The sequence below is a fragment of the Pteropus alecto genome, unplaced genomic scaffold (genome assembly GCF_000325575.1).
Source record: "Pteropus alecto unplaced genomic scaffold, ASM32557v1 scaffold100, whole genome shotgun sequence".
In the NCBI taxonomy this organism is placed as follows: domain Eukaryota; kingdom Metazoa; phylum Chordata; class Mammalia; order Chiroptera; family Pteropodidae; genus Pteropus; species Pteropus alecto.
Genome location: NW_006430723.1, coordinates 5,670,613 through 5,687,379, shown reverse-complemented (window position 1 = coordinate 5,687,379; position 16,767 = coordinate 5,670,613). Strand labels below are relative to the sequence as shown.

Below are 16,767 nucleotides of genomic sequence, written 5' to 3'. Positions count from 1 at the left end.
GGCGCAACTAGCCCGGCGGGGAGCACGACCGCCCAGGCAAGGGAACAATTGCCTCTGGAGATTAAGTCTATCTGGGCCCGAAGTGCGTTGTTATGACAATGGTACATCGGTTCTCTGGCTCTCAGGGAAGTGCAGTGTGAGCTGCTGAAGGCACAGCCTCTCTCCAGTTCCAGAACGATCAGACCCGTTCATGGGTCTGTTTTTGCACCACATAAAAAGAGAGGCTTAGGAAAGCCCCTGTATTACCAATGGGCACTTTACTGACAATAGGCTATACTGAGTTTGATTTAGTGGCTCCAACTAATACAAAAAGCTGGGTTGTGGGAAGAAGAGAATTAAGCATGCTTATCAGATGGTAATTGCTCTTTAGAAAGAAAAAAAGATGAGCTAAGTATTCTGAAAAAGTGGTTCTGTGAAATTCTACACCTACCAGGAATATCTCAAACATCATCTTAAAAAAATACAATCACATGTAAAATCATATATTGTTTTGTTGTTGCTTCCCAAGCAAGAGGAATACCCTCTCTTCTCTAAAGCCTACTATACCTTAAAAAAATAAAATAAAATGAAGTATAGAGCACCTTCAGAAGAGCCATAGCTTTTCCTAGAGTATAGATTACATACCATGGCAGAGTCAGCCTCACAAAACATGTTAGCAGAAATAAGGTATTGATTAAATAAGTCACAGCAAATACTAAACTAATATTAATATTTCCCACCACTGGTAATTTAGTATTTTATCATCGATCAGAGCCTATGAGTCCATGTATACACAAATTCACAAAAATTAAACCTTGTCACAGTTAACAGGATTTAAAATACATAGGCTTTTTATATATTTGAAAAGACAAAATTTTTAAGCCCACTATCAATGCTTTAGAAAATATATTCCACAATTATCCTTGGTTGTACGTGCATACATTTTATGAATTCATTATATATCACAAGTTATTTTAAAATATGCTGTTCAATAAGGAAATAACATACTTAAGACAAATCACTGGTTGGTTCTAGCATACTTCTCTTACTTCATATCTGTGTGCACTTTCCCCAGAATCTGTGTTTTGTCCAATTAATACTCCCCTGGGAGTATTTCTGTTTCCACCAGTCAGACTGGTCCACTACTACCTCCTCACCACCAGGCATGTTTGGAAAACCATCTAATAAGTTTTCCCTAGAGCCCTCTTTCCAAACTCCTCATTTCAAATCGGCAAACCCTCTCAATTAAAATTGAGCTTCCTTGCTTCTCCAGGAAGCCTTTCCATTTTAATCTAACCATGATAAATATTTACTTGCTAGGTTATAAAGTTCTTCCATGTTATGTTGGTTATAGACTTTTCTTACATTGTTTCTTTTTAGTCATTTTTACATGTAAGCATGTCAGAGAACCTACCATGTTAAACTAATCTCTATGTCTGCTACAGTGGCTAGCACATATAAGTAAGTAAATACATACATGCATACATACATATATACATACATACTTGAGTGAATGGATGAATGAATGAACGAATGAATGAATGGATATTAATGTTGGCATACTCTGGTAGACTCAGCTGCTTTGGGGAATTACTAGAATTACCTCCCCTTCTGTCCCCCTCAAAGACATCATCATCCTAATGAAATGAAATATGAAGACATGATTTGAATCTTGATTCCAACAAGTCTATTTCAAAAAAAAAGAAATAAAATTTGAATTTGAGGGATGATGATGATAGATGTCTAAGTATGGACTGCACATTGGATCACATTAAGAAATTATCATCAATTTGCTAAGGTATGACAGTAGTATTGTGGTTAGGTAAAAAAAGTTTTTTAGAGATATACGCTAAGTATGTAGAAGTACAACATTATGAGACCTGTGATTTACTTTAAAATATCCAAAAATGATAATACGAAGGGGCAAGACAATAATTGTTATGCCTAATATTAATAATTAAGTTTAAGTCTAACCAAGTAATGTTTAAGTCACTTCTCTTCATGCCACACTTGAGAAGGAATAAAATAATAATTAAGGATGAAAGTAAGAACTATACTTCCACATAGCAATCTGGGAGTGATTTCAAATATTCTGTCTGTTCTTTACTTAAGCACTCTGTGAGGCAAGCACCTGACTGTACCACAATTCAGAGAACATAAATCATGGTTAAATCCTGGGGTTAGGTACTGGAGTCAAAAAAAGGCAAGAAAACACTAAAGCTTTCTTCCAAAGCAGTTCCCCACTTTGGAGAGAAATAACAATGGCCGATTGACTAAAGGAAGGGAAAAGACAATGCTAAATGTAGGTCTACTAGTAATGACAATAATAATAATTCATCCTCACAGCTGTGGAATGCAACTTTAAAACTATCTGTATACATATCAGCTTATGTTTATTTTTTGAAAAGTTGTTCTATAATGCAAGAACATTATAGATGTTCATTTTATAGATAAAGAATCTTAAGTCCTGATAGTTTTTATCTTTGAGTTGTTTAAAATTATTAAATGAATGAAGAATAATTCCCAAGGTCAAGGCAGTAGGTAAATCTCAGAATCAGAGAAAAATTATTCTCTGACAATCCGATTATTACTTGATAACATGCAATTCACCCCTCGTCTGTTTCCAAAATAGTTGGCCAGAAAATCTTGCCTCATTTTCTTCCAGCAGGCTACAGGAAGAGACTCTCCTTGCTGTAGCAGAGACCCAGTTCATGAGTTGTTGCTGTCTTTATATAGAACATCAAATATTTCTAGAAGGCTTTTTAATATGTCTCACTTTAACCCTCCTGACACCGCTACAGTTAGGTGGGTGGTAAATGCCATCTAGTTTACTTTACAAATCAAGAATTCTTATGACAGCTGGAATGTTGTTCTAGGTGGCAGTGGCATCAGAGTAGAAAGGATTCTGAAATTGGAGACCCAGATACAGTCTTACTATATTCATATCACCAAAGTCATACAGTATTGCTTTTCTTTTTCAGCCCTCGGGGATTCTGAAAGAGCAAAACCATCAAAGTTAACAGTTCTTTGCTTTCCACATTGGTTGAATAATATCCTGAGTGGTACACTTGGATCTCAAAAAAGATTTCTGAAGTCTTTGCAATGTTCACAACAACTACAGAAGAGATGTACTATTCACCATATTATGTAATGAAATAAACTTTATTTGGGTTTGAAGAGATGTTGCCAGTTTAGAAATATGTCAATTTCATTTTGTCAAACAACTATTTAGTTGTTTACAACAACAACAAAAAAACTGTTTGGTTTCCATCGGCCCTTCTTAGGCAATTACACTCAAAGGAAGTGGTCGAATCCCGTTAAACGACATTTCAAATTTGCAGACATCCTTCAAACACCAATTACATTGAAATCAAGTAGATGAATTTAAATTCTTTTAAATAATTATCTATTTTTAAAATGAGTACTTACCTATATGGGGTTATTACTATCTGGAAATAGTTAATCATGGGTATAGTCAAAGGAACTCAAGAGACCATGTGAGCAGAGAGGCCAGGCTTCCATCTGATAGGGTTCGATAAAGGATGGGTTTCTCCCTTTGACAGCAGCTTGCAAAGCATAAGGTTGAACATCTAACAGCTTAACTTCCTTAATCATCGGTTATGAATTGTTCAACCAAACATACACTAAAACCTCTTCCAGGACCATTCTGATACTGCCAATGTTGAATCTCTAGTAAAAGATACAGCAACCCAATAAAGGTCGAAATAGGGAGTTGCCTTAGAATGAGATTATATCTCCTATCTGTATTGCTTTATGGTCTGGGGAAAAAAAAAATCCCTTAGTAGTGGAAGGCTTTGTCCAAAAGCCTAGTTTCACAAGATCCAATCTCATTTTTCATTTGTTTTTAAATTTACTGTTTTAGTCTATAAGCCAGTGGCAGAATTAGAAAACCACTCACTGCATAAACAGGTTAGGACTAGAAGCTTTGAAACAACCTCTTCACTTTCCAGCCCTTGGTAGGTATTTCAGAATTACTAAGATCTTAGTAATCCTCTCATCCAACCTCCATTTTCTAAATAGAGAAGGAATGTACCCCCAAACTACAGAGCTAGTAAATGGCAAAACCAGAATTTAAACATGGATATTCCAGCTCCATGTTGAGGTCATTCCACTCCACCAGAAATAAAATCTGAGTTTTTCGCTTAAGAAATTTCAGCCTAGGAGATGTGTGTGTGTGTGTGTGTGTGTGTTTGTGTAAGAGAGAGAGAGTAAGAGAGAGAGAGAGAGACAGACAGAGAGAGACAGAGAGAGAGAGAGAAAGAGAGAGAGCGAGAGAAGGATCAAAAATAACTAGATAGTAATTTAAGACAATATTTAACAGAGCACTTACTTTTTAGATGAGCAAGAGTTAAAATAAGGGAAGGACTAATATGGATATTGGGAATGTGATCCCTCTTCAAAAAATGTGTTACTCCACAAAGATTTTATATGCCTTACACTTCACAGAGCTCATGAAAGTGAGTAAGTACCCACTATATGGTTGTGTAAATACAGATTTGTAGTTGGATAAGTGTATGGTCTGGAAAATGGAAATCATTACAAAGGAAGGGGGATTTAATAGAGATTAGAATCAAAGGACAATGTGGAGGTAAGAAAATACTGAAATGAGCATAATTTACTTAGAGGCTGTTGGGAAAAAAAACAAAAAAAAAAAAAACTGCCTGAAGCAGGAGACACTTACTAGGAAGTAGCAGATGATGTATTTGGACAGTGATTTCTCAGCATCATGCGGCTGATCATCGCCTATTCCCATGACTTCACTGGGTTATGTTTAGACTGGTGTTGTAAGTGCAGGGAGAATTTGAGGAACTTGTTAATGAATCCAGACTCCCACATACAAAATGAGATTGCTGAATGTGTGTGGTCGTTGGTATTCTTTTTTGTTCTTTTTCTGTGCAAACAGCAACAGATGGTAGAAGGGGACCAAGAAGGGTGAGAATCCAGGAAGAAAGTTAAAATTGCCCCATCTTCTCTCTTTCTGGGTCTACTGTCAATGAACCCTGGAGAAAAGGCAGTTGTAGAAGATCAAGCTTGGCTTTCACAGAGTCAGAAGGCTGCCTGGCATCCAGCTCTCTTAGTTGCCCCATACAAGGCTCTAGGGAATGTAGAAAAATCACTTATCACCAAAGCCAGCTGCATTAAGGAAGTGGCTTGGCTTTTCTGTGCCTTGATTTCTTCATGCATATTGGGGAAATGGTAGAATCCCACAGAAATTTTTTAAATGAATGGAATTAATAAAGGGCTTTACTTTAGTGCCTGTGATAGAGAGAGTAGTCATTCTAGAAGGTTTGATGGAACTGATGCTGGTGAACATTTGTGGAAGGAAGATTTAGAAAAAGGTGTACTGACCCTTTAAGGAAGCATACCTTTTGTTCAAAATCCTCCTTGTCTCTTCAACCCATGTCACTTGATTTAGCATGCTAGCCATTTTACAGTCCCCTGAACACAGGCTTGTTTTGGCTTTAGGACCTTGGCACCTGCTATTCCGTCTGCTGGAAATGCACCTCTCCTGGAGTTTTAAGTGGCTGTCTCTTACTCATTATTCGGGTTTCAACTCAGATGGCACATCTTCAAGGAAGCCTTGCCTAACTGAGGTAAAGCAGGCCCCTTCCCTCAATTTCTCTCTGCCACATCATTCGATTTTAAGTTTCCCTAGTGTATTAGTATCTAAAAAAGGGTCTTATTTATCTGTTTGCTTACAAGGTTACTGAGTCTTATCTCTCACTGGATCCCTAGACCCAGAGTATGCCTGTGTATGTTAAATGCTCAGCAGATATGTTAACTACTGACTCATGGACTGACTGAAAAGAACAGGACCCCAAAGCATATACATCTAAAACAGTACTCTTTATAGCTTCAAAGAAGAAAAGAGAATACCCAAGGCAATTTTCACACAGAGTAACAGCATTAAGCTTTCATATAAAATTTCTTCCTCCCTCCCTCTCTTTCTTCCTTTTTTTGATTGTTTCTGTTAGGTCTTGAAGTGAAAGGTAAATTAGAGGAAGGTGGTAGACCTTGTGACCAGGTTCTTTCTCTTAAAAGAAAGTCAAAAGTTGAGAAAAGTTACAAATCTTTTAGATGCCACTTGTTTGTCTTCAGCCTGGTGAAACAAATTTTTATTATCGAAAATCCAGGCTCCCCTCTCTACCTTCCCCCTCACATCTGGGGTCTGAAGTGAAGAGAATCTAACAAACGACAGTATTGTTACGACACTCGTATTTCCTATGCGTTTGGACTAGTGGCCTGCACATGCTAGATGCTTAATTAGTTCTGCTCGTCTTATTACTTGTATAAAGCCCTAAAGAGTATCAAAGGACTTGCAAACATTCTTGAGATATTTAACTTGTGCTCTAAAGACTGGGCAGCCAATCTTTCAACCTTCAGAAAACCAAGCTCCAGTTAAGCAATTGTTCAGGAATGTAAAAGTTCACATTAAGAATGTGCCTAGCTGTTTCTACTGTAAAATTTGTGCTAACATCTCAATAGTGCTACCTAGTTAAAGGCAATATTTTTTAAATATTTATGTACTGTTACTTTAATTTGAAATTTCTATTTTTATAGTCAAAGGACAATTGAGCGGAAAAATGTTCTACCTCCCCCTCCTCTCTCGCTATCCATGCTGTGAAGCAACCTGTTTTACTGTTGAGACCTGTGTTTGTTCTGTTTCAATTGTGCACAAGGAAACAATTCTGGCACCTTTAAAAATCAGAGATCTATCACTCTGCAGGAAAACACAGCAACCTAGGAAAGGGAATTATGAGGAATAGCAGAAAGATATTGTGCTTCTAAAGCCTTATTAGGCTTATGAATCACCTGAGGATCATGTAAAAATGTGGATTCTGAGTCAGTATATCTTGATTGAAGCTTGAGATTCTGCATTTCTAACAATCTATAGGTGATGACTATGCTGCTGGTCATTACGGGCCGTACTCTCTGGGCCATATGGCTTGAGAAATAAAATCACTTTACAGCATTAAGTACTTATAGTAACATTAAGCCACTATTATTTAATTTAACTTACAAAAACGATAATAAATTTTTCCCCTCCCATCTAGAGATGGAGCTCATTTCTCTACTCCTAGAGTCAGGTTGACCATGTGACTAGCTTCGGGCAACAGATAACAGCAATTTGTCAAGTGAGACTTGAGAAGTGCTGGTGCACTTGGACGTGTTCTCCCTTGTTGCTCTTAGAACCCTGCAATCACCACACAGTTGCACCTGAGCTAGCCTGCTGGAGGATGAAAGGCCACAGGGAAGCCTATAGTCCGTCAGTCAGGCCGTAGCCAACAGCCTGCCAATTGCCATCCCTGTGAGCAAAGCCATCCCATATTATCCAGTCTCTAGCTAATTCTCTAGTTGACCACAGACACTAAGAGAGCACAGTTAAGCTGGCCCATACAGAGGATTCTGGAGACAACACATAGAACCATGAACTAAATAAAATGATTGTTGTTTTAACCACCAAGTTTTGTTTGTTTGCTTATAGAGCCTTTAAAATAGAAACTGATACTTGAAGAAGCAGTAAGAAGAGCTCAAATTAGAGGCACACAATACCATTTGTGCTTATGATTCATTTTCCTTTTTGTCTTCAATCTATGCAGTATAATTTTGGCCTTATATAATAGAAATTGATATAAGTAGTTATTGCAACAGAATTTTAACTATATGTCTAATTAAATTTATTTTTATCTCTTATTTTACTCCGTTGAATATTTCTACTTAGAAGTTAAGTCACGTGCCCAGGTCACACAGCTTGTAAATGGCAGAACAATTTCCAGCCTAATATGGAGTCAGACATTTCAAAAGTTCTTTTTTGGGAAGTTATTCAACGTCTCAGATTCTTCTGCTAAAATGCCAATACAGAATTGCATTCTGAAAGACACGATCTCCAGTTATCACTTTTTTTTTCATGTTTGAGGTGGTGCAAGGCTCACTCATAAAGGAATAATCATACACCGACATGCACTGCCAATGACAGACACTCTTGGAGGGAGGACACACTTAATGTCAGTCGGTCATTGACGCAGTCCTTAGACAGACAGCACTATCTCTGTACCTTTCCTTTGCAGGTTTACTCTTTGTTGGGCGCTCTCCTTCAGTGTTGGTGATCCTTGACTACTGGGGTTCCCCTCACAACCTGTCATTCTCAACCATATTTTTTTCTTTTTCACAGCCATATGAAATATATACTAATCAGACTCTCATGGCCATGCCTTATATTGAAGTCTGCTACCTCTGGACAAACACAGTGTTTCTCAGTTTTTCAAACTGTCCTTACTATTGAGGCAATCCCTATCTTCTGCCCCATCCTAATTCTTCCATGTTAAGAATCATCACTAAAAATGGCTGTGCAAACTGATGTTTCACAAGTCGAATAAAGTCTGCAGGATCACTAGCTTTCTAAAAGAATAGGATTCATACAAATTAGAATCTGAAAGCCTTTAATGAAAACTTGCTCTTTGTAGGTAGCGCAGGCCCTACCGTTCCATATTGTCCAGCTGCTCCCCACATCCACATTATCCTAGTGGGCTGAGAAGACTTCTGATCGTGGAGCAGCTATATTCTGTTCTTTCTCTCTGGGGATGTGCATCTACTGCCACCACGATAATACCACCAAACAGGTTCCAGAGATCCCGTGATCTGTATGTCCAGCTGTAAAGTCTGTCCCTATCTTTATCTGCTTATTCTTAACTCTAAATGTTAGAGTTTGCTTTTCTATGGTACTCTTCTCTACCCTCCAACTATCCTACTTCAACCCACTCTATTGAAATCATCTCAAATTATTTTCTTAAAAGTACCACTTAAAAATTGTCAAGCCCACCACAAAACTGTGATTGTACCTAGTCCACCCCGTCCATCTCTGATGTTAACACAGTCAGTCTCACACTTGGGTAGGTGTGGTAGCCTCCCAACTGCTCGCCTTGCTTCCAGTATCCTTTTCCTTGCCCTTCGTATTCCAGATTATCATCAGAATTATATTCCTTGCATGCACATTTTGGAAATCATAATCCAGGTTGAAAGTCTTGCTAATCTACCTCTAAGCCGACCCTCCAGTTTCAACTCTCCTCTCTCCTCTCTTCCTCATACCTGTGCCCCAAACATCTTAAGCATCTCAGAAGCCCCTCCTTCTTTTTCCCAGCTCCTCTGACTGGCCTTGCTCAATTCGATAGAGAAATCTCTCCAACCACAGCTCTTATTTACACCTCTGGCATAGCATGAATCATACTACTTTTTTACCCATCACCTCCACTCCAGATTCGAGAACACTGAAGACAGGTACTACATTTTACCTAACTCTATCTCATCGGCAAAACTGCCATTTAACTTTAACAACAACAACGACAACAACAAAAATAAGAACAGCAGCAGACATTTATATTAAATAATGAAAAGGCTTCTTCAAGGTGCCTTGGGAGATTAAGAATGGTTCCAGAGAATGGGAGACGATTTGAATAAAGAGATAAATGCATCCAACAAGGTGGGTTAATTCACCACAGAAGGTTCATTGTTTATGGATGTTAGGGAATTGCCTATACAAAATAAATCTGTGAAAGGAGGCCACATATAAAAGGCATTAATCGGTGTGACTTTAACTCCAAAAAGTTGGACCTTCTTGGGTTCATATTTTGTACTTGTATGTCAACGCAATATAAAGGCTTTTTATATTTAGCTCAGATTCTCTAGGTTTTTGATTAGGCAAGAATTCAAAACAGTTAATAAACTCAATTCAACAAGAATCTCTATGAACACAGAACTGTGCTCTCTCTCAAAGAAGAGAATGGGCATGTTTGATAATCCCTATACTCTTTAAATATAGTTTCTCATATCTGATTTTCTTCCATATCTTTAGAGGTAGATACTAGAGGGTCCTAAAAGTAGGCAAATAACAAGTCTGTTCATAGAGAGTATCATTTTATCTGTAAGGACAAAATTAATAACATCTAAAAATTCTATAAAACAAGATCATTAAATGTCAAGATATATCAGAGATAGAACTTATTACAGAATAACTCAGTTCCATTACTTGTGGCTAGGATAAGGAGGTGAGATTTTCCAATACCAAGCAGAACAACTGTAGTTGTCCAGCTATCCTCATAAATCCTTGAGACCTAACCAAAAAACAAACAACAAACAGTTTCTTGCACCAGCATCCTGCCATGGTGCTCAAAGTCCAAACCTTAAAATCACTCCTTGGCAAGAGCCAAGTTCAAGTCAAATGTACCTGTGGACTACGAGTAAATAAATGCTTCCAGAGTTGTTCTGGCACACTGGTTTGTGTTAATAGGCGTCCTACATAAGTGAGTGAAACCATGAAAAGCAAGATTTCTTGTGATTGAGATAAACTGTATTGTGAATCACAAAGAACAGAGCAGAGTCTGGTACATTTCACAAGTATATTTAAACATTCTTACCCTCACAGAGCATCTTAAGTAACACTGTATTAAACTATTTTCAGATACTAACACTTCGTGAAAACAATTTGGCTGGCTAGCCACTTACTAAGATGCAGAAATAAAATGCTCATGAACTCCCAGAAGAAACAGTAAAGATCTAAAAGACCAACCCCCCATCTGAAGTGAGAACTGCCTCTACAGGAAGGAGTGAGGACATGAGAATAGGAAGGAAGGGTGGTTCTAAAGCACCAAGAGCAGATTCAGGCAGCAATCTCAGCTGATGCCCTGGACAGATGAAGGAGAGAGGACTACGAGATGTTCCCACTGGTGGTGTGGTGGAGTTCCTCAAGGGGAGAAAGCAGAAAAGAGGGTGAAATGTGTGCAGACCTTCAGGGGCCGTCGGGCATTACGTATCGAAAGTCTTTTTAAAAGTCCCGATTCTTTGAACATCAACTCCACTTCTAGAATTAAAATGTAAGGACATAGTTGCCATATGTACAAAGGTGTATGTCCCAGTCCACTCAGGCTGCTGTAACAAACTACTATGGACTGGGTGGCTTAAACAACAAACATTTATTTCTCATAGTTCTGGAGGCTGGAAAGTCTAAAATGAAGGTGGCTGCAAATTCGGTGTCTGGCAAGGACCTGCTTCCTAGTTCATAGATAGCCTTCTTCTCACTGTGTTCTCACAAGGCAGAAACAGAGAGCTCTCTGGGGTCTCTTTTATAAGGACACTAAAACCATTCTTGGGGGCTCCACTCTCATGAGCTAATAACTGTCCGCAAGCCTCACCTCCAAAAACATCACATTGGGGATTAGGTTTCGACATGTGCATTTGGGGTGTGGGGACAAACATTCAGTCTGTAGCAGTATATGTATTAGGATGTTCATCTTAGTCATTTTCTAATGGCTAAATTACAGAATCCATCTAATTGGTAAACAAGAGGGGATGGATAAAGTAAATAAAATAGAATGGTTTACAAAAATTGAAGATGATACTATTAGTTTGTATTCTTGATATGGGAAAATACCCACAGTGAAAAAAATAGTTACAAAGTAATAGGTATAATGTTATCAGATTTTTAGAAAATATAAATATATGTGAAATAGACAAATTCTAAAAGAATACATGCTCAAGACTTAATATTTTTATCTCTGGGTGGTTGAATTTTAGGTGACTTAATCTTCATTTAAAATTTTACATGTTCCTGTTTTTTTTTTCATTTTTCATTTTTTCTATAATAAAAATGTAAAACTTGAATGTCCATGAGAAATACATATAGATTATCAGTGATAAGAAAACTGAGAAGTAAGGTAAATCACAAGATGCCTAAAGCTTGCACACAAAAGGGCTCTGCTCTACCTGCTTTATTAGTGAGAAAATCAATTTATTGAGAGCCCTACTAAGTGCCAGGTAGTGTGATGGACACAGAGTTCACATTCTATATTTGAAATCTAATAGGAGAGAGAACAAGATTCAGAAGGTGTAGGAGTTTTGTCCAAATTCTACCACCAATCATGGGCAATCACTTAATATCTCTGGCCCCTTCAATTTCTCAGTTATAAAACCTGGGAATCTGTGATACCTGGGATATGTTTTAAGGTTAGAATCTGTGACTGTGTAAACAGAACGCTTCTCAGCATTTAATATTAACCTATTAATTAGGTTAATGGTAAAATGAAGATTTGATTTGGTGGGTCTAGGGAGATGCCTAAGATTCTGAGTTTCTAACATGTTCCAAGGATGTTAGTCCCAGGCTTACAGTTTTGAGTTGTAAGACTCTAATATACATGATCTCATTGAATTTCCCCAAGAATCCTTTAAGATAGCCATCCCTGGCCCTATAACACTGATAATGGAGTGACCTATATAAAATCAAACTGATAAAAGCTGGCAAAGCAGGAACTCCAATTGAGATCTTTTTAACTCCTAGTCTCCAAGATGTTTAATGCCCTATCAAGTTCTAAAACACTATAAGGAGAAAAGACTGTCACACTCATATAAAGTGACTAGGACTAGGAACACAACTGGTAACGTTAAGCTGCTGATGGAGTTGAGAAGAATGAGAGATCACTTTAAGTGGGGATCAGAAGGAGATTAAGGAGTCACAGAGGGAATCTGACATCAACCTTGAAGGGCAGCAAAAAAGAAGGTAAGCAAAGATGGAGAGAGTATACACAGCAGTCATGTATAGCAGGACATGATCAGAGCATAAGGCATTGTCGAGGGAACTTGCAGAGAGAGGCCCAGGAGAGCAGGACAGGCCTCATGAACTAAGCCAAGTATTTATTATAAGAGTCAGAGATAATTCTAAGGTGTTGGGCCTTAGAGATGAGCAGAACATAGCAAACTAAAACTTTCAGGACAGCACTAGAAGCCCTTTACCAACTCCCTCCCCTCCCCAACACAGAGATTCCATTTGTCCCGGTCCACCTTCTCCTCCTCCCACCCAGTGCAAGGGGATTAATCTACTCATCATGGTAGAAGCATTCCAATTCTCATGCCTGTACTTAGACCTTCACGATGCCCATCCCTCCTGTCAATGCACCTACATCTTGAGTCCTTATAACTACTACCTAAACTTTATTTCCTTCAATGAAGCCTTTTAACACTGGTTCCATTTTGACCTGTGTATCAGCTCTTCTCATTTGTATGTTCTAAAGACATTTACTCTCAAGCACTGAGCGATATATAAATAAGCATTATCAGTGAAGTCCTTCAGTGTCCAATTCACTTTCCTACCCACACAGTTCCTGGAGGAAAGCACTGAGTCATGGCATTTCTTTGGTTTACTCCCATAACTCTCATCATGCATTGCACATGATAGGCACTTCCACAGTGCTATCTTGTTTTAAAAGGAGGATAAAGGTTAATAAGAAAAAATGTGCTTCCCTTTGTAATTTGTTTCTCCTAAGAAGATCTCCTGAGAGAGCCTTAGGGCCCTCATCCTTCAGCTCCACATGCAGTGCACCTTCAGAGGTACTCTGTAAATGTCTACTGCATGTCCACAGAAACAACAGGGTTCATTTTCTCCTTTTGAAATTGTGACTCCCACCCGCCTCCCCTTCTTCGAAGTGTTTCCTTTTAAAGAAAAGCCATGGTTTACTAAAAATTAAAGACAACAGCATAAAGAGCAAGATCCATGCTGGTGCAAGTGATGACAGAACATTAAAATCACCACTCGAATTTCCCTTTTCTTGAACACTTACAAAGACAACTAATGGACAGCAAACCCCCAGAATGCATGCTCATTTCAGGCCTTTTTCACTTGAAGGTCTTAGTACACAAACTGACTAAAATAAATGAATTAGAGGTAGCCTGCAATTGACATAAAATGCTAGAGGTAAGACGTATCCAAAAAGAAATTATAAGGGACCACCATTCACTTCCTCCATCACAATCTGAAGTTCCAAGAAAAAGCAGGAGGGTTTATTGTGCAAAGGTTAATTTATAAGTTTTAGAAAAGGGGAAACTAATCACCTCTCCTTCCTCTCCAAGCTATTGATCTGGTCTCTCCAGCTGCACCAAGCTTGCTTTTCTACCTCCTCTTAGTTCCAGATTGTGTTTTGACAATCAGATTCACACTTCCTGTGCCCCAGCGTTCCTTCCCATGTGCTGAATCCACATTTTCAAGATTCTTCTCCTTTCCTACCCCAGTCCCCAATCACATGTTGGGGTGATCTTCTTGATGTCCAAATACTATGGTGGTTCAGCAAGGCAGGATCAAGTTCCTACCCCATACAAACATGGAAAATGGGAAGAGTGATCTTAAAGCCTGTAAAATATTTCTTATCAGCATCCAACACTGAAGGAGCGATGTTTGCTCACAGAAACCTGTAGTTAGTCCAAAAGAAGAGATTGATCAAGTACACACAACAGTGACATTGTAACCTGGTGAATCAGATGTTCTCACAAGTATGGAAACATGGAAGATCAAATATGAGGAAGAAAGAACTTTAGGTGAATTCTTTGCTTTTTTACTTTTTTGTGTGTTGGTCCCTAAGAAGCATGAAATTAAAACTCGTGAAAAAAAAAAAAAAAAAAAGCCGTATCAGCTCTCTGTGGTGACTCAAAAGTTGTCGTTTCTCAGCTCAACTTTGCTGAAACACTTGATTCATGTTGTTCTTATTTAACCTAATTTGCATTGATTTAATCAGTGCTGGTAAGCTTTAAATACATAATAAATTGGGATTCTGCAACTTAGATGACTTAGAATAGCTAAATTTCAATAAAGCTCATTTCAATCTGTTAATGTATACAGTTCTGCCAAGGGGTTTAAGACTGTAGAAAAGATGCAAACTTGCCACATTAGAGGTAGGAAAGGTTTAAAGATACTATCCAGATGAAATGATTTGCAGGATAATAATTTGAAAAGCTATATATACATATAAATTAGAACCTAGACACATCTTCTACATTTTGAGTAGCACATTTAGAAGAAAACTCACATAGAAATGCAGTGAATTTAATTTTATCTTCTTTTCTTCTTGCCAACACTCAACTCTTTTCTGCCTCTCTGTACCAGCTCTACAAATCAAGTGACATCCAAGTGGGACCTCTTCTTGCCCATTTGGCAGGCTCCATCACCACTTTGCCAAGTTGCCTGCAGTGGGAGGATTTTCTTCCTAGCAGCCATGGGGATTGGATGGCTTGCATTCACAGTACTTGCTCAATGGTTGGCTACTGTCTACCCCTGCCTGTCCCCCTCCCCCCCCCAACCCTTTAGAGTTTATGGCTCAATCAGCCTGCCTGCTGTCAGGAATAATCGTTTTGGCAAGAGATGGAAAACACTTGATTGTGGAGTTGTTTGTCTTTTAAAGTGCTCTGCAGCAACTTGGAGGTGCCAGGACAAAACCTGCAGGTGCCCAGTCCAGAGTTAGGTAGGAAGCAAGAGTGATAGAGTGGTAACCATCAAGAATGACAAAGAAAGAAGACTACTTTGGTGTGGAACAGTCAAAACAAACAAACAAACAAAAGAAAAACCTATGTCAGGAACAGGTATTGAGACCTTGGATCATCACCTGATGTCTCTGTGCCTCTGTTTTGTCATGTGCGAAATTAAGGGTTTGATTTTCTAACGTCTCTTCTAGTTCCTAAGAAAGCATGTGATTTCTAGGACATTTCAGGTTTGTTTTCCTTCCAATGAAATGATACTTCTCAGAGAGGAATGACCAGGGCAGAGCTTAAATAAATACAAAATGGGATGATTCATACCCCTGCTTCATAGGACTTTTCCTGAAAAGTACCACCAGTCTTTGGTGACTGTGATTTCACTCATTAGCATCTTCAGCTTGGATGCCAGGGACCAACCCCATTATTTGCTCAAAGTTGATCCAACTTGGGAGCATCAGTATTCATCCTCATTCTTGTTAAAGTGAGCTCCACTGTAGGTAATGCCCAGTTATTTTCAGGTCTCATTAGGCAGAAATGTTGGAGATTCAAAGAGAGGAGCTGGGGATTCACATTTGATTCTTCCTATCCCTTTCTTGGGCACCACTATTAAGAAGGTAGGCTTACCCACACCCACTGCCAACGGGGTTTTTCTGCCATCTTTGAGGATTTTTTATTGAAACAGATGACCAACAGGTCCTCGACAATAGCAATGCAGACCCTCTCCAGGCCAGTTGGGAAGAGAGGGAGAGAGAGAGAGTTAGTTTTTTGTAAGGACCCCATCTGTTAATGATTATGAATGGAAATAATCAGGCAAAGACTTCTCATACTGAGAAGACACAATTCAGTAACACTCTCAAAGTTTAATTAGGGGTGTGTGTATAGACTGGAGTAGGCATCATTATGTTTTAAATTAGACCTTTCCTGCTCGTTCTGTAGCATTTTCTCTTGGAATGGGGGTATACTGCAGGATGCTGTAATCACCATGAGCAGCATGTCAAGATCAGCCCTCCCCGGCCATCCAGCAGAATCCTTCTTTAATCCACCACGGAGCCCAGAGATAGCTATGGAGACTGGGAAAGCCCTGTTAGGATCTCAGGCAAGACTCCCTGTACACAGACATCCGTTTCTGCCACACTGGGTCTCATTCCACTGGGATGGGGATGGCTTCCCAAACTCGCTGGTTTTGGAAAGCTTTCCCCCCATCCACCGCCTAAAGGACTGGCTGACTGCAGGATCCAGTGCCCATAAGGAAAAACGAAAATCTTAGCCAAGCCCCCGCAATCATTGCTTTCCTCTATCTTCTCTCAAGTTGCTTTCCTACAGAAAAGAAAAATAAACAAAACAAAACAAAACAAAAAACAAACGTTGATTTCTCTACAGATTCCTACGTCTCCCTTACACGTAGACAGTTTTAAAGGGGGAGGGGGCATCCCCAAAAGGGAAGGGGATGAGAACAGAATAGTTCAATTTCCCATTTGG

General features: G+C 38.9%; 1 protein-coding gene across 6 annotated transcripts in view; it reads right to left on the bottom strand.

The window, feature by feature from the left end:
- CTNNA2 (catenin alpha 2) overlaps positions 1–16,767 on the bottom strand; it is a 988,991-nt gene that overhangs the window by 298,454 nt on the left and 673,770 nt on the right. The window lies entirely within an intron of this gene.